A 20,240-nucleotide genomic window follows, 5' to 3' on the forward strand; every position below is an offset into this window, starting at 1 on the left:
TGTGTGTGTGTTATCATCCTCCTCTTTTCTACCTGCCTTTACTTCCTTCTTCTATCTGTTGTATACTAAGCCCTCTTACACTCTCTCCGTCCCTATCTTTCAGTCTCCTTTTTTTGTCTCTAATGTTTTACCTACTTCGTAATTAACCTTTCTCTTCGCCTTCAAGACCTTTCAAATCGTGGAATTGATGCGTTTTGTGCCATCTTTGAAAGACAAGTTTAATTTTATTGTTATAATAAATTTTTTTATATTTTTTTTGATAAAACGTAAATTTGATGAATTTTTTTTATGCAAATTATTTGTAGAAATTTTTTTTTATTTAAATTTTTTTCTGTTGCTTCTTCATTTTTTTTGCTTTACTTAACTTAAAAAAAAAAAATATTTTAGGTACTATGTATTTTTTTTAACTTTATTTTACGTTTTATATTTTTTTCTGTCACATTTTCGTTATTGTCTTTAGTTATGTTCTTTTTATTTGATCCCCATTTATATGTGTATTTCTTTTTTATTTTATATGTATATAAGTATATATATGTATACTAGAAGACCCGGCAGATGTTGTCCTGCCCTAAATTTGGCCTATCTGCATACATTTTAATAAGCTTTTTCCGTCTGACTCTGCCCTCCCTCCTCTTCACTTTTTCCTAATCTTTTATTCACTCCTCCCTCCGTCTTTTTCGCTTCATCTATCTCCATCTTCGTCTCATTCTATCTCTTTCTCAATCTCCTTCTCTCTTTTCTCTTCTCTCAATTTCTTCTCATTCTTCTGCATCCCTTATTGCCTGTCCCAGAGGGTGGTATGTATTTTAGTCAAGTCCCAATCCCAGTCCCACTCCGAGTCTCAGTCCCAGTCCTAATCCTAATCCCAGTCCCAGTCCGTCTCTTGATAATATATTACTCTGTACTAAAGCACTCATCAACAGCTTTCATTTGATATCCATATTGTATAAACACTGTCTAGGCATTCACTGGCCCACGTTTTGGCCTATATCTCGAGACCCTAGTCACCCAAGGGTATGAAAATTACTCTCTACACAACTAAAGACTCTCCTGAATTAAAAAAATGTCATAGTACTTCTAAATCGCTGGCCCCTCAGAAACCCCCCACCCTCTCGGCGGGCCTGGTGATGTGATATACTTGATATCATTCGCTATAATATTTTTTATTGATAAGCAGGTTGTTTAATTAAACACCAAGCAATTACACGGAAGTATATCCGCACCACCTGAAAATATGAGTGCCACTGCGTATACGTAACATTTTATTATTACGTATAAACAAATAAAAAAATTGCAATAAAATAATATTGCGACTATAAGCTGAGATATAACCTATTCTATCTCTCAAGTTAGATCAAACTACAAACGGGGTGCAAAACAAATTCAAAATCGGTTCAGTAGTTTAGGAGTCCATCGCGGCCGAAAATGTTGTGACACGTGTTTTTTATATATTAAGATATTAAAAATATTGAGTTTTTTGTTTTACTGTTTTTGTATTTTTTTTTTTCTTTAGATAAGAAAAGATATTAGTTTTATAAGATACTTTTGTATTCTATTTTTGTTTTTATATATTTTTTTGGTTATTTCTAATTTAGTTATTATGTTATTCATTTATTTTATTGTATTTAATTTTCATTTATTTGCTTGTATTTAATTTTCATTTATTTGCTTTAATTTTTTTGAATTTCTTGTATTTTCACTCTAAATTTATTGTTTTTCTTAAGTATGTATGTGTTAAATTTATCCAAATTGTTTTCTTTGTTTATTTCTTTTAACTTTTGTTTTATGTTTTTTTTTAATATTTGTATTGATATTATATATATTTTTTGCATTATTCTTTACATTATTAAATTAAATTTACTTTATTTGACGCTTACACTGATTTTCTCTAGTTTTTTTAAGTAAATTTCTTTTATTATATGTACTACTTTGATATTTTTTGTTTATAATTTTTTTATTGCTTAAAATTGTTAAGATCTCTTCAAAAAAAATTTTTTTTATTTGATTTGTTTTTTGTAGCTAGCTCATGCACCTAACCTAACCTGGCTTTAATTTTTTAAAATGTTCTTTTTCATACTTTAACCCAATTTTTTCTTATTTTACCTTCAATTTCATTTTCTATTTTTATCATGTTCTTCTATTAACATATATGTGACCTGAAATCATGAAACGACCCTATTGTGCGAAAACAAGTTTTCGAGAAAAACGCGTTTAAAGTTTCTGTTTAGCTTGACTCTGTGTAGCGGCCGGCCATTGTGAACGAATTTTGTAATTAAAATTTAAGTAACTTCCCGATAAGCTACAAGCTTGAAACTTGGAATATAGTTCAGAACCCGATGACAATGCAATAATAAGAAAAAAATCTCCGATAGGTGGCGCATGGATCGAAATTATTCAAAAAATCGTATTAGTGGTCCAATTTGGCTTTAAATGCGATTTGTGAAAAAACTAAGAAAGATAGAAAAGTGCGGTTTGTTCCATTGGAAGAATCAATCAAAAAGTGAACAACGGTATTTTCGCACAATAGGGTCGCTTCATGATTCCAGGTCACATATGTTTTTTTTACCCCACCTGTATTGTTTTTAACTTAAAACATTTTGTATTTCTTTTATTATTATTTTTTTAATTTCTTTATCTTTAAATACATTTTTTAAGTAAGAGAAATAAAGAGTTTTTGATTAACAGTTTTTGTATTAAATTTTTTTTTATAGATGTATTATTTTTGGTTAAGTATTTCTTTTGCAGCCATTTTGTTTTAACTTTTCGATCATTTCGATTTCATTTGTTTTAATTTATTCTTTAGTTTAATGCATTTTATTTTATTTATTTTTTCACCCCAACAACTTATACTTAAATACTTTTTGTTTTTATTTACGTCTGGAATTAAGAACTATTTATTAAAAAAAGAAATTGTTTTAAAAACAAAGAAAAGTCAGAATTATATTACTGAATTTTTCGTCATTTTTTTGGAGTATTGTTCGGATATGACTATTCCTCTTTCAAAATAATCAAAAAAATAATAATTTTTTGATATCAACGAAACCAATTTTATTTCGTGCTCTTTTTTTTTTTTTTGAAATATAGAAAATCACTATATTTATGATTATAGTTTTATGCTTGTGTCAAGAAATTCACTATATCCTTTCGAATCCCCTATATAGGTTGATTGCTGGGATATTTTGCGCATCGCACAAGTTACAAATAGCAGACACAACCACAAGTATTTTGAGATCAATCGAGAATTGCATAGACACCAAGTCTCCACGAGCAGACGATACACAAACATACGCACAAATACGAAATGTTAACATAATTACACACATGCGACTAATTTTGGGCATGGTTAAAAGGCAATGACGCGCTATTGCTGACAAATTGTCGCGTAATACTGATGCCCATTATTCAAATGTAAAAAGCTAAGATGACGCGCACTTAAACTAGAATAAATATCTCAAGTCGGAAGAAGAGAAGAACCGTCGAAATCAGTAATTTTAAGCCTCTACAAGAAGAATAGCAGACTTCAATCGATTTATTTTGGCTGGTAACGTGGTAGATGGCCACGTTAAAATGATAGTTAAGTATGTCCAACACAAATACATACATATCACAACTAACTGAAGCCATGTGTTTTTTCGTGATATGTACATATATATGCATGTATGTATGTATATTAGGGGGACTCATGTAACCGTATAAATGCCTTATAAAGTGTGTAAACGTATAAATTTATCTAGTTTACGTACGAGCTGTCAAATTTTGTATGAAAAATCATTTACACAATTTGTATAAATTTACTCGCACATTTCATTGTGTAAACGCGGTAAACTCAAAGGAATGCAACCTTGCAGACATTACAGACGGCATTTTCATCAAAAATCTCCAACATCAGCAAGTAAAGGCGTTTTAGTTTTGATTTTTCCCTTAATCTTGGTATTTTTTAATTTGTATAACAATCAAAAAAATTTTTTTGGAAATAATACAGCTGAAAAACAATCAAGTTTATCAAGAGTATTACTAGGTGCGTTCATATAACCGCGTGTGTAAATGGATATAATTTTACACCTTATAAGTTTATATGCTATCATGAGTCCCCCTATTATAAAGTCTTAACTCGACGCTTAGGAGGCTAAGATAAACAATGTGCCTTGACATACATTTGCAGAGCGCCCTTGATTATGCCGGCACGAACGCTGAACAAGAAAAATTTGATATCTACTTAGTCCTATGTATAATAAGAATGTATTTGAAGTGTGAGTAAGCAGCGGCAAATGACATTTTTCGCGCAGGATGAGGTGTAAACATACCCTGCAGCAAATGCGACTAGCTCGGTATATTATCTCTGGCAAAATTTTTCTATGTATTCCTTTTTAATTATATTTCTTTTTTTTATTAATTAATATATTATATATTTTTTCTTATGTTTTATTTATTTATATATTTTTTAGTAATTAATTTCTTTTTTTATTGTTTTTTATTATAGTAGTTTTTTTCTTTAGTTTAATTTAAATTCTTCTTTTTAATTTATTCCTTTTTTGCTTTATTTTAATTGTATAATAAATTCTCTGTTCTATTGTACCGTGTTTTTTTTAATTAAATTATACTTTATTTTATTGGTTTTAAGCTTTTTTGATAAAGTTTTTACTTTATTTTTTTGCTTTAATAATTTTATTTATTTTGGCTTAGTCTTTTTTTAATTTTTTATTGTATTTAATTTTGTAGATTTTATTCTGTGAGTTATTGTATTTAGACGCAGACTATCTAGCATTACGGAAGCCCTGAAAACAACCCCGACGGCTGCACTGTATGCCATTCTGCACATTCCACCTGTAGACCTGGTAGCAAAGAACAAAGCATTAACGACCGCAACCAGGCTCGGTGCTTCGGGACAGCTTGAGCGCCGACCATATGGCCACAGTAGTATAGCGTCATCAATCACAAGACGAACAGACTACATGATTCCTTATCTGCGCTTCGAGGGAGATCTTAAGGCCACAATAGAGGTGGACGGTTGGCGCAAGGGTGCGCAAATAGCGGACGAGGCGATACATGTGTACACCGATGGTTCCAAAGTAGTGGAAGGAGTAGGGTCTGCAGTATACTGCGCTGATCCGGAAATAAGCAGATCCTACAGGCTGCCGGATTACTGTAGCGTTTTCCAAGCGGAAATATTAGCCTAACCAAAGCAGTAGAAACCCTGGAAGAGAATAGCTTAAACTGCAACCGTGTTAACTTTTATATTGACAGTCAAGCAGCAATTAAGGCAATAATCTCGCATAGCACAACATCTAAATGCGTGTTAGAGTGTAAGCAGTCTCTGGAGAGAATCGGGAAAGGGAGAAGCATACATCTATATTGGGGCGCAGGGCATATGGGAATAGATGGGAATGAAAAAGCGGACGAACTAGCTAAAAAGGGCACATCCCTTGAAGCTTGCTCCGTAGACGTCCCAATTAGATTTGGCGAAGGCGAGAGGTGCACATGTTCGACCAAGCGGGAAAGGCGTGGGTTCAAGCGCGGGGCTGTAAAGTGTCGAAGATTATGTGACGGGTATTCTGACTGGACACTGCCTTCTAGCATCACATGCCTTTAAATTAGGCTTAGTCAGTGATAGCAGATGTAGGAAGTGCGGGTTGGAGGAGGAAACGATCGAGCATGTTCTGTGCTCGTGCCCTGCACTTGCCAGGCTAAGACTCCAGTTATTAGGAGTGATACAGCTGTCAGATCTAGAAGCAGCAAGTGGCTTAAGTCCTAGGAAGCTTCTAGTATTTTCCAATAAGACGAAGTTGTTTTATAACATAGGTCCTGGATTTTGATAGGGGTTTTCCATTTGGTCGTTAAAACAAACTTCAGGTAACACTACGGACTCAATCAGTCTATGTGAGGTCCTCTTGGACCGGCCAGTTCAACCTAACCTAACCTATTGTATTTAGTCTAGCATATGTAGGCAATTTAGCGAGACTTGCTCTATTGCTTTTACACAATGGTTTTGTTATTGATATTAGAGAAAAATTGTAGGGTTTATAAACGGCGATGGTTACTAGGACATGTTTCTGAATTTCACTTCTTCATCAGCTAGCTTTTCGGGAGCTGAGCATTGAACTCGAATCCCCAACATTCATACCAGTGCTAAGGCAGATGCCTTTAGCTACTCAGCCATATGAATGTCCCGCTGCTCACCCTCCAATTGGTCTCCAAGTGTTGCCTTTTGTTATAATTCATTTTATTCACCATGCTGGCAGATGCAATTCTGTATTCTGTTTTAACCTAATGGTGTTGAATTTTTCAGGCGCGCTTTTAAAAGCTTATTAACATTTGTTTGGATTTACAGTATCTATAAATTTTTCTCTAATATCAATAACAGTATTTAGTTTATATGATTTAATCGGGGATTGTCCGAATTGCTTTAAATGTATGAACATTTATTTCAAGCAATTTTTAATTTTATAATTTATTTAATATAAATGTTCATACATTTAAAGCAAATGTATGAACATTTATTTCAAGCAATTTTTAATTTTATAATTTATTTAATATAAATGTTCATACATTTAAAGCAATACGGGCAATCCCCGATTAATTCATATAAAGAGACAACATTTGGTTAATTGGTTGTAGTTCTATAAATAGAACAAAAACAGCGATAATACGAAGTTTCTATGAAACCACCTTACATACATGCATAACTTCAACACATAACTACATACGAAGTATGTGATGTGTGGAAGATAATATATGCGAAAGAAGGCAATTGGGAAAAACTTTACAACAACTAAGGCATGACGTAGCTGAATGCGTTTGTAACCATTTCAACTATCGTAGGAGTGCGGGTTCTACTCCCACTCCCGGGAGAAAAGGCTTTGAAGACATTTACAAGATATAATCGAAACAGCTGTCGCCTTGTCCGTCCTGATGTCACGTTGTTTAAATTTTTCCCAAATTATTAAATAAAGTATTTAGTTTAGTTTCAGACATTTTATCTTTTTCATTTTTTCATGTTTTTTTTGGCACTTAAAATTTTTTGCATACTTTTATTTCTATTTTTTATGGACATTAAGTATTGTTTTTTTTATTTAATTTTTTTTTTTTTTTTTGTAAATTTACATTTTTTTAATTTTGTTTTTTTTTTCTTTTATTTTATTTTTTATGTTATCTTGTTTTATTTTATTTATATTTATTTAACTGTACTGCGCTTTATTTATTTAAACTTACTTTTACTTTATTTTGTTTGTTTTCTTTGTTTATTTATAACTCATTTCTAATAAATGATTAAATACATTTCAAAATTATTTGTAAATCTAGTTTTCCTAATTAACAGTTTTTTCTTTTTGTTTAAAGTTTATTTGTCTCATTTTATTTGGGATGAAAGTTAATAGCCTTATACTATTTTCACACAGACGGCTTATTGAATAATAAAGGCAATTTTCTACATTAAGACGCTTATTGAGCTCAATCTTCCCTACAAAATTCGAATCTATTATTATTTCATTAGTAGCAAATCGAATGCCTAATGAAGTCAAAAGCACAATGCAACTCTGTTGGCAGCGTTCCGCTTCCGTTTCCGCTTCTTAGTTTTTGGTGTGTTCAGTGCTTAAAAATGTCATTTGTCAAAGCAAATGTCATTGTCTGCATGGCGGAACGATACAAGGAGGCCGCATCGAAAAGCTGATTATAACCTTTTTTATTTGATTTGATACATCAACTACCGGCGCAGTACGATTTTGACATTTGTCCATCGAATTTACAAGTACATGGAATTTTTTTTGTTTGTAGGTATGTCACCATGCTCCCACCTTGTATCGTTCCGCCATGATTGTCTGTCTCATCCTTCATACTAATCGAGCAGTTACTTCTGTGTGAAAGCAAAAAATTAACGATTTCATTAGCAGGTGAATGAAATGAGATCATTAAGTTTCTGTGTGAAAACAGTATTAGATTATTTGAATTGATAGATGTTGATAAAGCTTTTATTTTCTATTAATATTCATTTATATTTTATATGGTTGATATTTGGATTTCAATCTGAAGGCATCATCAGGGACATTTGTCGTGGACAGTCGATCATACATATTCATATGTCCCCGATGATAACTTCAGATTGGACCATATAAAATACATATGAGTATTAACAGAAAATAAAAGCTCACAAGGTGAAGCCTTCTAGCTCAACCAATCTAACATTTATTTCATCTTATGGGTTTATTTATTATGTCATACTTTTTTACTATGATTATTATTATAATTTACACGGACACATTCATTATCTGTGAGGTCCTCACGGACCGGCTAGTTCAACTTGGCCTTACCTTATTGTGTTTGATTTACATTATTTGAGTTAAAATAAATAAAGAAATTTTCATTATTCTATTAAAAAAATAAATAAAACTCAAAAAAATCTTAATAATTTTTTTAAGTCTTTCTGCTTACAATTTTAATTTTTTTTCATTATTTGGCTTTACGTAAACTATTTATAGTTTGTTTTTCTGTAATTTATGTTTTTACTTTTTTATTCATTATATCTATACCAATCTAACATTTATTGCATCTTATGGTTTTATTTATTATGTCATACTTTTTTACTATGATTATTATTATATTTTACACGGACACATTCATTCTCTGTGAGGTCCTCATGGACCGGCTAGTTCAACTTGACCTTACCTTATTATGTTTGACTTACATTATTTGAGGTAAAATAAATAAAGAAATTTTGATTATTCTATTAAAAAAATAAATAAAACTCAAAAAAAAAAACTTTATAATTTTTTTAAGTCTTTCTGCTTACAATTTTAATTTTTTTTTTTTTCATTATTTGGCTTTACTTACACTATTTATAGTTTGCTTTTCTGTAATTTATGTTTTTACTTTTTTATTCATTATATCTATTGTCCTTATTAAGTAAAAACAAGTAAAGTTGTCTAAGTTCGGGTGTAACCGAATATTATATAATCAGCGTGAGCTTCAATTTCACATTTAGTTTCATATAACTTACTTTTTAACGTGGCACCGCCCGTTTAAAAAAAAATTTCTCCCCATTTCCTCTTACAGTAAAACTTGATAAGTGAAATATCATTGATTCAAAACTACTTTTGCTAAGTTATAGATTATTATTCTAGTCTACGACCCTTTTAAACTTGTTTTATATCAAAGTTGTCGTGGTATTTAACCGATCCCGTCCATTACTAGAAATATTTTCTGCTATAAGGAAAATATATGTACGCAATTTCATTACGATATGTTAATTTTTCTTCGAGTTATGGCGCCCGAAAGATAGAAAATTGCGTAGTCATAAAAGGGGCGGTGCCACACCCATTTTTTAAATTTTGAAGTTTTTCCTATTTATTGTTATAAATCCACTTGGGAAATGGAATACCATTGATATAAAGCTCTTTTTTGCAAAGATATGTCTTATTTTATACGTCTACGACCCTTTTAAAAATCTTTTATATAAAAGTGGGCGTGGTCCCTAACCGATTTCGTTAATTTTTCTTCAAAGCATTCCTTATAGTATCTCTGCCGAATTTTGTTACGATAGGTTTAACGATTTTTTATTTATGATTAATAACATTTGTAAAATTGATTTTATCACAAAAAAAAATTTTTTTTTTAATTTTTATCAAGGGTCTCAATATCAGTCCACATGTCAAATTTCATCATTCTAGGTGTATTATTTACTAAATAATCAGGTTTTTTGTGTTTTCCAAAATGTTATATATATAAAAAGTGGGCGTGTTTATCATCCGATTTCGTTTCCATTTTCAACACCAATCTAATCTAGGTCCAGATAAGCTCTTGTATCAAATTTGGTGAAGATATCTCAATATTTACTCAAGTTGTCGTGTTAACGGACTTACGGACGGACATGGCTCAATCAAATTTTTTTTCGATACTGATGATTTTGATATATGGAAGTCTATATCTATATCGATTCCTTTATACCTGTACAACCAACCGTTATCCAATAAAAGTTAATATACTCTGTGTGCATAGCACGCTGAGTATAAAAATACCAGACAAATATTAACAACTTCCAAAAAAAGAGATTTAAGTAAAGTTTTCGAAAAGAAAACCAGGATTTTTTATGGACTTTTAAAACTATAAAACATTTAATAGCTCTAAAAACTTGTCGGTCTTGAAAAAATTATTGTGCTACTGTACCCTAAAAAGATGCATTCGAGATGACTCTCTTTAAAGACTAGTTGCATAATAATTGCACGCAGTGTATATAATATTTGTGTGTATGTGTTCGTTATGCTAATGAGTTGTTAATTTCAAAGAAAAATAGTATAAGTAAGCAATATATGACAAAGAAAAGCAAATTTTGTATTCAAAGCGCAACGAATGGGAGGGAAAGGAAAAAGGCGTGGATTATTAGGCTGACATGATGTGACAGCTTAATGAGGGCAATCTAGTTTTGAAAATATTAAGCAAATAACAATAAATCATTGACCATAATTCCGCGTACTCTACTCCGTCTTCTTTCTCGTTAGTAACATATATTTCATTTCAATTGAGAATATTGGCCTAAAAGTTGGCAGAGTTAAACTTGACCAAACTTATTAAGAAAATAGGTTCATGTTCTCCTTGTATTTGTTCCATTTCGAATATATTGCGTTGAAATTTACGATATTTGGTCATATTTGTTCTATATATCGATTTGTATATGATTTTGCAAAAGTGGGCGGTGCCACGCAGTTTTGTAAGAAAAAGTATAATCCGCTACAGCTCCACAACTGTTTGAGGCAGTTGTGAAATATATGATATGGAGATTCTATTACTATGAGGGAATAGAGGTGGAAGTCGGAGGGAAATAGAGGTAGAAAATGAGAGAATGAGGGTGAGAGAAAAAGAGAGGCAGTAAAAGAAAAAGAGAGTCAAAGCGAGAGTGAGGGAGGGAAAGGAGAGATGTTGTGTGCCCAATGTCTAATAAAGAATCTTCTCCAGAGTTTAAAGTATATTGAAAATCTGATCCATTGTGACTTAAAAACCTCGATAAGATTGGGCAAAGTACACCTAAGTTACAATTGGAAGGCACGTGCTCGTCTCATCATAAGGGTATATGCAGTTTGTTTTTTTTTTTTTATAAATTACAAAAAAAATTAGAATCCTCCATAAATCAAAATGTCTAACCAAAAACGTTTAAGTTAATTTCCCACATGTACATATGTACAAATATATTGTCAACTAAGCTTTGGAAATGTTCCGCATGTATTCGCTGTTCTCTTTTCCAGTTTCAGCATATCCACAAAAATGTGCACGAAAATATGACAAAACGAGTTTGCAGGAGAGCTTGTTTGCTTTTCTACTTTAAGCGCGCTTTGATTTATGCGACAAAGCAGCTTGAGCTATTTTTGACACAGTATAAATCATAATTTCAAGTTTGCAATTTTTTCTTATTTTTTGAAAAGTGAGCGAGAATTTGAAATGGGAAAAATTTGCAACAAAGAAATCATAGCAAAGCAAAGTTTCTGCGAAGGTTACAGTAAGGTTGCAGATACTTTTGTCCTGAAAAAAAAAAACAGTTTTACTTTTGATCCGAAGAGGAAAGAGAGAGCGCTGACATAACAGGAGCAGAAGACATTAGATTGTCACACTTAACCGCATTGCTTTCATTTATCCATACAAAGGCAACTCTCATATAACAGCAGAATACCAAGGCATTCTATGCGAGCATACACTGAGGAGTAAAAAAAATAGCAACAAGAGTTATCAGCAAGTTTTAGCAAAAAGAAATTAAGTTGTTTTTTTTTGGCAATCTTTCGAAATCACTTGAATATTTACATACATACGCCCGATAACAATAAAATAGGAGCCCCAAATTTTATCAAATTTAATTTGTAAATTTAACAATTTGCGTACTGAGAACAAAGCAAATCAATATTTGAAACGTTTTCGATAAAAATTCGAAAATACAAAATTCCATAAAATTATAAACAAAAATCTCAAAATGTATACATACATACCTAGATTTCATATTAACTGTTGAGTGCGTATCTCTGTTTCGCAAACGCCCTATATCAGAAAACTTTTCATAAACGTCATATTTCAGAATTTGTTTCACGAATGCCCTTCTTCGAGTTTATATTCAAAATTTTATAATAAAACACTCCTCAAGTAACGCATATTATACCGAGCTCTTAGGTAGAGTGTTTTTGAAACAAAGCTTAAGATGAGCGTTTTTGGAAAATGTTCTGATATAGTGCGTTTTCGAACTGGTAGCAGAGATTGGGCATGCGGTTTCGTAGTTCAATCCATTTTCTTCCTTATAAAAAATAAAATTTTAAACACAGTGTATGGATGAAAATCTAAAAGACACTTCACAACAAAAATTCTCAAAAAATAGTGATAATTTTGATAGACTTCAAACTTATAAATTTTTAGGCTTAAACAAAAAAAAAAGTTTTCATGAAGATTTTTAAAAACTGAGGGATTTTTTTTATTTTTTTCAAAAACGTTTTTGAATCTGGGTTTCATACTTTTTATTGCAGAACTTATTTAATTTTGTTTCAGGTTATATTTAATTTACGAATCGAGTCCTTTTCTTCCTCACCATGATAGCTTCTGCGGAGAGAGCTTGTTGTTATGACCTGTGATGAGACCCGTATATACTCTTACTACAGATGCGTTAGGCTTGAGAAAGAAGCTAGTTATTTCCTATCTTAACAGTGCCATAAAGACCTTGAACGCTCGAAAACATCACGGATGGTTCACAGCAAGTCCGTTGCTCCAATCACATATTGCTCGATTTTCCTCAAAGGAAAATGTCCATTCGGAACCTTTCTTGGTCATCTCATCTGCAAATTCACTCCCTTCAATATCACTATATACCGGCACCCAGCAAGGGTAAACGTTTAGGCGCTTTATGGACGCCAGTGAGGCTCGACTCTTTTGCACGAAATAAGACTTTATAAGGTTGGATTCGTATGCGTTTAAGGCATCGTGGCTGTATACAAAGATAGTAACATTGATGTCTGGTTGCACTGGAGACACCTCATAAGTGAGGAAGTCGGTGGGATTGATAAACCAGCTCCAGTTCCCTTTTTTTATTTTCGGGCGGTCTGTGTAGACTATTATGCCCCTGCCACTGTCTAGGACTTCCTCCCATTCCTAAAAATTTTTTAAAATATTCGAAAATTTTTTTAATTTTCTAAACTTTTACCTTGAGACCTTTTTGAGTATACAGTTTTGTGCTCCAATCAATTTTAGTCTTATAAAGTACACCTCAAGATTTTCTTCCATACAGGGTGTATATAGTTTTATTTTTTATATGGAAGAAAGTCTAAAACATCTTTCATCTTTAAAGTTTCTGAAAATTCTGGCAATAATTTTGAAATTTTAAGGAAGATTATTTTAAATGTTTTTGAAATTTATTTATAAAGTTTTAGTTTTATAATTTTAAAAGGTTTTTTTTTCTTAATTACCAGAATCAAAAATCTCATACAAAATAACTAACAAAGCTTTAAAATAATTCTAGCTGCACTTTTTTACTCACTTCTGTATTTTTTTTTTATATATCCAAATAATATGTGTACCATATACTCCTACATCACATACATACATAGAAATGTGGTGTGTGAAAAATGAGGGTACTTCGTCGATGTTTAAGTAGGCCGCAAGGTAAAAGCACGCATATTGTGATGTTTTTTCATAATTGGGGTCACTTAAATAAGATATGAATGGCTAATAAGTAAACGAACAATTTCTTGTAGATAATCAGTGGCAATTTGTAAAGGTATGGCATACGTACATTTGCGCGTTTGTAGATAAAACATTTCTACACGCTAAATAATTAAACAATGTGTATGTGAACTTGTGGCGGTGTGCAAGGTTAAATTTGCGGTAATAGTAAATGTGCTAAGAGGCGGAGAGAAAATATTTGAAATATGACGACTTGGTATGTACAATTGCGTCGTGTTTTGAAAACCAATCCACACGAAGAAAAATTTGACATTTAGCAATCCTTTAATTTGAGTTTAGGAAGTGTAATGGTGAATGCTATTTAAAGATAGCTGCGCCTATTCTTAGCTCTCGCAAAAGGCACGATAATTAAATATTGAATTTTCTCAAATAAACAAACAGATTGGACTTTTTCACTTTTCAATAACACAGTACAACAGAAATTTTGAACCTGGCCGCCATGATAGTTTCTTTGAAAGGGGGCTCACTGATACATTTTTCTCATTATCGGGGTAAAAAAGTATGAAAAAATTAACGGTGGACAATGGAATTGTTCGTATGAAATATTAAGCTTTGTATAGGAAGCAATATTTTCTACAGCATCAAAGTTGTAACTCTTTCAGATTTGTTGCAACTCGACAAACGGCTCCCGGTGGGTTATTTGATCAATCTGGCTGGCCAAAAGTCGATTTTTCAAAATATTCCATTTTTTTTAAACGGTTTTAATTAGGTTGACTTGACAGGCTGCACGGCCGTTGTGAACGAATTTTGTAATAAAAATTTAAGTAACTTCCCGATAAGCTACAAGCTTGAATCTTGGAATATAGTTCAGAACCCGATGACAATGCAATAATAAGAAAAAAAATCGTCGCTAGGTGGCGCAAGGACCGATATATTCACAAGAGTCGTATTTGTGATAGGATTTGGCTCATATTTGGCACACATAATACATACAAGAATAGAAAGCGACCTATGAAAAAAAATCGCCGCTGGGTGGCGCAAAGATCGAGATATTCCAAAAAAATCGTATTTGTGGTCCGATTTGGTCCATATTTGGAACACATAATACATACATGAATAGACAGCGACCTTTGAAAAAAAATCGTCGCTGGGTGCCGCAAAGATCGAGATATTCAAAAAAAATCGTATTTTTTATTTTATTTATTTATTTAAAACTTATTTGTACAAGTAAGACACTGTCTTTTAGGTAGTACATCAATCACATCAAAAAATTTAAGTTACATATAAATAAACTTAATAAAGAATGAGTACAAAATTTTTATTAAAAATAATAAAAAGCATATACGTATAAAATTAATAATAGTGTGATAGAAACAATTCCAGACCAATGTTTGAAGAATGAAGGTTTGAGATATGTAAATTAGGGTAAGCTAAGAGTTTAGGAAATATAATACTGCTTGTTTGAAACATCCTGCGTTACGAATTGCTTTTGTCTTGGAAGGAAGTGAGTTCCATAGACGGATTGTACTGACAAAGAACATTCTAGAGGATGTCGAGTATTTAAAAGCCGGTATCAACAGATTCAATGTTCGAGTGGACTGACACAAGGTTAGCTTATTAAATAGGTAAGGGGGATATTGAGAATGCAGAAGTTTGTGCAAGAAACATAGATTTCTCATTTTTAAGAAATTGCAAACGTCACTCCCGAGTGGTCCGATTTGATCCATATTTGGAACACATAATACATACATGAATAGAAAGCGACATATGATGTCCGATTTGGCTCATATTTGGAACAAATATTACATACAGTCCGGTAGAAGTGACATCAAAATATTCTGGAGTTGGAGGAGGGACAAGCATACGTGGCGCAGAGTCGATCAAAGTCTTTGGAAGGATTATGTATTGAGGACTTTTGTAACAAATTGTCAGGAAAGAGTCCTTGTAATAATAAGTTACTAAATGAACTAAATAGAATGAGAAATAATAGGAATTAAATAAAGACTAAAAACTTGAAAAAAAAATAATAATAAAAAAAATTTTAGTTAAACGGTTTTATTGATAACAATACTTACATGAAGTAATAATAATACTAAAAGCTAGAAAATAATTGGGTAGGTCCTAGGTACTAGTCATCACACTCCTCATCAATCTAGGGCGTTGATCAGATATTTAAATAAAAGCGTTGGACGCATCAAATTTCTATTGATAGTCATATATAAGACCCACTGAACCTTAATCAGGTTATGCTACGCCTCACATTTTTTTGAAAATCATACTCTACAAGTCACTTATCGTACCCGTCCTGCTATATGGGGCAGAAGCATTGACCATGACAACAGCAGATGAACCGGCTCAGGGAGTGTTCGAGAGAAAAGTTCTTCGAAAGATTTATGGACCTCTATGCGTTGGCGATGGCGAGTACCGAAGAAGATTTAACGATGAGCTGTACGAGCTATACGCAGACATCAACATAGTCCAGCGAATTAAAACGCAGCGGCTGCGCTGGCTAGTCCATGTTATGCGAATGAAAGATGACGCTCCGGCCAAGAAAGTGTTTCTATCGGAACCCGCCTATGGAAGCAGAGATAGAGCGCGGTCACCACTCCGTTGAAGGACCAGGTGGAAAACGATTTAAACTCCCTTGATGTGACCAATTGGCGCCGGTTGGCAGAGAGAAGTAGCGACTGGCGCGCCTTGTTGGACGGCCATAACTGTTTAAACGGTTAAGCGCCAATTAAGTAAGTAAGTAAGATCAATTTAGTAAGAGACTGATACCCTTATTGGCAAAAGGTGGCAACATTGTGAAAGCATTCTCAGTGGTAACACCTAGTTGAAAAATCTTAAAATGTAATACTATATCGATGTACCAAATTTGATTCAAATCGGTTAAGCCGTTTCCGAGATGGTAGTGGATATACAAAGAAATATAAAAAACAAGGTAAGGTGGCAACCTTTCGTTTGATATCCATATTGACATACATATCTCATGTAATGCCAAAAAATTACCCCGCGTCCCTCCGAAACCGAGGGCCCGATCTATAGTAATTCTGCCCGGAACGCCGTGATTTTACTGTCGAATATTTTCTTTCATAACAATGGAGTGAGACAACCACTTTATGAACACAAATAACTGCTGTTTTAATTTTGGCCAGCTAAATTGTTCAAATACCCCACCGTGCAACTTCAAGGAGAAAATGATACGTATACGCAGTGGTACTCCAGTGCAAATAAGTTCATTTATGGCTTGATTTTACATTATACATTTGCACTATATAACACCAAATTGTTTTTAAAGACACCCAGGCTTACTGCCACTCACATAAGTTATAAACATTTTGGTTTAAATTAAAAAAAGTGACCCCTTGCGTTATACATAATTCGCTCTTAATTTAAGATGTTAAGTAAATCTAGAAAGCAACTATAAGAGTTTCGCAAATTTATTCTTGAGAACCTTAAATAACTGTACATCGAAAGCATTTGAATTAGCTGTAAGTGTAGTGTAGAAAAATAGGAAATGTATCTATCGTGAGTCAAAGATTAATTAAACGTGATGGCGAGACGGCGATAAAGTTAAAATAGCGTCAGAGTAACGCAAAATTCTACGCATTCATAAAAAGTAAAACTAACGTTGAAAGTGCTATAAATTATTATGATGTGCTTTGGTTACGTGTTTTTAACTTACTCATGTGCTGCTTTATTACTTCAATTAAATAAGTGAACCCAGTAAATTTCTTTTATTATTAGAAAAGTCCTGCAATAAATTGATTTAATTATTATTATTTATTTAATATTATCTTGGTTTTATGTGTACCGGCTCGAGGTCAATATATTTAGTAATAAAAACACGTCGGTAACCGAAATATATCGGAATGAAAAATAAAAACTGGTGTTTTTATTACTAAATATATTGACCTCGAGCCGGTACACATAAAACCAATATCTTTAAATAAAAAGGTCGCCAAAAAAGAATATCATTTAATATTATATGAGTCAAAATCTTCAAGGAAGAAATATTTTATATGAAAATCCGAGCTTAAGAGTCATGCAGAGCATTTGCGTATACGCCCAGGAGCACATTGAGAAGTTTAACCGAGTAAATAGAAATACAATTCTTTTTTTTTTTTAATTTAAGAAAAAAATAAATGAATTTTGTAACTGGAAATATGCAAACCAATCTTAAAAACGTTTTCGAAAAAAATTTGTCTTCTATACAAAAAGTAAAGCTGAGCGCCCTTTTTATGAAAAAAAAAAATATGTAAAACACCCTTCTGAAATAAAAAAAAAATTCAAAAATCAATATGAATTTTGAGAAACCTATAACATATGCTCATCTTTAACCCAAATAACCCTAATGTCCTATATGTAGGACACCAATTTCAGATGTCGACTCACGCACGCGCCCGATGGCCCGGAAATAACGGGAATGTATTTTTGCATGCAGTTGAAATTGCGCAACAGCCTTAGTAAGTGTTTACAGTCCCTCAGTGAGAGAAGTGCTCGCTGTCTTATTCAGAAAATTACTAATTTTGAAAAATGTAAAGTTATAACATACGATTTCAAAAGTGAGTTAAAATTTATATGATAAAATTTAACAAATATATTTTTTTTTAATTAAAAAATTATAGAGAAATAAATGAGTTTTTAAATGTGTAAAATTATAGTTAAATACATTGAAAATTAGTTAGTAGTAAAAATGAGCAAATGTTAGTGTCCTACATATAGGACATTAGGAAGATAGGTATCTACAAGAACTATTTTTTGCAGGGGTCCCTGGCTTGATGAGGTTCTTGTTTTGTTGGAAGATGGTGAAGAAAACCCTGGCGACATCGATGCAATGGTTTTGTTTCCTCCAGTTAATGAAAATGACGAAGATTCTGGTCCTGAGGAAGCTTTTTGCGTAAATAATTTTCCATCTGCCCAACTGCAAGCGCCAGCAGAAATAAAATTTAATGCAGCCGGGCCTGAAAGCTCATCCGATGAGTCGGAAGATAATATAAAAAAAAAAAAAAAAGATGGAAGATAATATACCGTTATATATGTAGAATAACCGCATTTGATTTACATGTATAACTCTAACATGGGAGTAGTGGACTATTCTGACCAATATACAACCTTGTATAGGACTTCAATGAGGGGCAAAAATGGTACCTGCCTTTGCTAGCCCACTGCATTGACATGGCGCTCCAAAACGCTTGGATCATACATCGCGAACGGGGCGGAAGTTTTGACCAACTGAGCTTTGGGCGTGCAGTGGCTACCAAGCTGCTGACTACCCATCGAAAGCAATCAACCTACCAAAAAGGCCGTCCAAGTTGCCCCATAGAAGAGATTCGCTATGACCGTATGCATCATCTTGTAGAGCCACAGGAAAAACAAACCCGATGTGGATATTGCTATCAAAAAACCACTACAAGATGTGTTTTGTAAACTTCCATTTCAATAAATCAAAATATATTTTTATCTCTTATATTCCTAATATCCTATATATAGATAAAAAAAAAAAATTTTTTTTAAAGTATCAAAGTCTCTTTCTATTGCGGTTTTAAACATAAATTTCCAAAAAAAATCAAAAGTTTTCGCCTGAGTAACTTTTAGGGTTATCTGGGTTAAAAAAAAACACTACATAAAAAGTTGGAAATTTTTCTAAATTTTTGAATTTTACCTTTAAAATTTTTGTAGAATGATTTGCTTTGTGTCAGTTACAAATTTTATCTAAGTTTTTTCTTAAATTATCGAAAACAAAAATAGAAGACTAAAGGTGACAAAATCTGATAAAAGTTTTTGGTGCATTGCGAAAAGAGTAGATATGACCTGGAGGAAAAATCAAATTTGATGAAGAAAGCGTCGTTCCACTTTTAAGCTTCAAGGGCGCGTTTAAAATCATTGGCAACACTAGCAAAAAAAATCTAAGTTGCATCTGCACTATAAGATATTCAAACTGGGGTTGTTATGCTAATATTGAAGTCAGGATTTAATGCATTTGAGTCACGTGTTTGAAAATACTTGGTTGGATGTCTGAATTACGATCGATAGAATTTCTTAAGACTTGGAAACTGGTCCGAATATTTTGTTGGTTTCAATTTCGATGCCTCCATGGATAGAACACTCAATTTATTACAAAATCCACTCGAATAAAAGTTCAAAATTTAATTGTACTTAATGCCTAAATAAAAATCCAATTCGGGATTAGATACTTATTACGATGACATGGACCCCAAAATTTTTTTAAAATTCATTTTATTATTATAAGACATGCGATCTTAGGATAATAACATTATTACAATTATTTATTTCAATGAGAGTCATCAAAAAAAAATTTGATTTTCAAATATATATGTACATAGGGGGCATTCCATGCCAGCTGTTCGAAAAGTTGGCTTTTTCATCAACTATTTCGCTGAAACTTGCAGAGTTTAAATAAGTCGCTACAATTGCTTAAATATTATACAGCAACATTTTTTTAACAAATTTTTTTTTCAATTTTTATTAAAAACTTCTTAAAAATTTGTATAATTTTTTTTTTAATCATGTGCAATATAGTTCATTATAAACTTGGTCGGTTGGTGTGAGTTAATGGCGCGTTATAATTTCGTTTTTAATAC

At 32.3% G+C, this 20,240-nt stretch overlaps 1 protein-coding gene across 6 annotated transcripts in view; it reads right to left on the reverse strand.

The window, feature by feature from the left end:
- The window catches only part of fwd (phosphatidylinositol 4-kinase beta fwd), a 351,706-nt gene that overhangs the window by 174,259 nt on the left and 157,207 nt on the right, over nucleotides 1-20,240 (reverse strand). The gene's annotated exons all lie outside the window — the stretch shown is intronic.

Source organism: Eurosta solidaginis, chromosome 5 (genome assembly GCF_040869045.1).
Source record: "Eurosta solidaginis isolate ZX-2024a chromosome 5, ASM4086904v1, whole genome shotgun sequence".
NCBI classification, from domain to species: Eukaryota; Metazoa; Arthropoda; class Insecta; order Diptera; family Tephritidae; genus Eurosta; species Eurosta solidaginis.